Raw genomic sequence first — 274 nt, 5'->3', positions numbered from 1 at the left:
CAGTCTTCTTAGTTGAACTGGCTTGCCTTTGGAGTCTCTCTTCCATTGAGCTCCTTCCATACATATGTCCATGAGGACTTGGTCCAACCTTTGATTAAAGTTGACCCTTCTAGTGTAGGGGCGTACATCTCCTTGCATCATGGGCAAGTGGAACGCCAACCTCACATTCTCCGGACTAAAATCTAAGTATTTTCCCCGAACCATTATGAGATAATTCTTTGGATTCGGGTTCATACTTTGATCATGGTTCCTAGTGATCCATGCATTGGCATAG

The sequence above is a fragment of the Arachis duranensis genome, chromosome 5 (assembly GCF_000817695.3).
Source record: "Arachis duranensis cultivar V14167 chromosome 5, aradu.V14167.gnm2.J7QH, whole genome shotgun sequence".
In the NCBI taxonomy this organism is placed as follows: Eukaryota; Viridiplantae; Streptophyta; class Magnoliopsida; order Fabales; family Fabaceae; genus Arachis; species Arachis duranensis.
The sequence above is the reverse complement of the archived record's forward strand: the minus strand, read 5'-3'. Positions refer to the sequence as shown.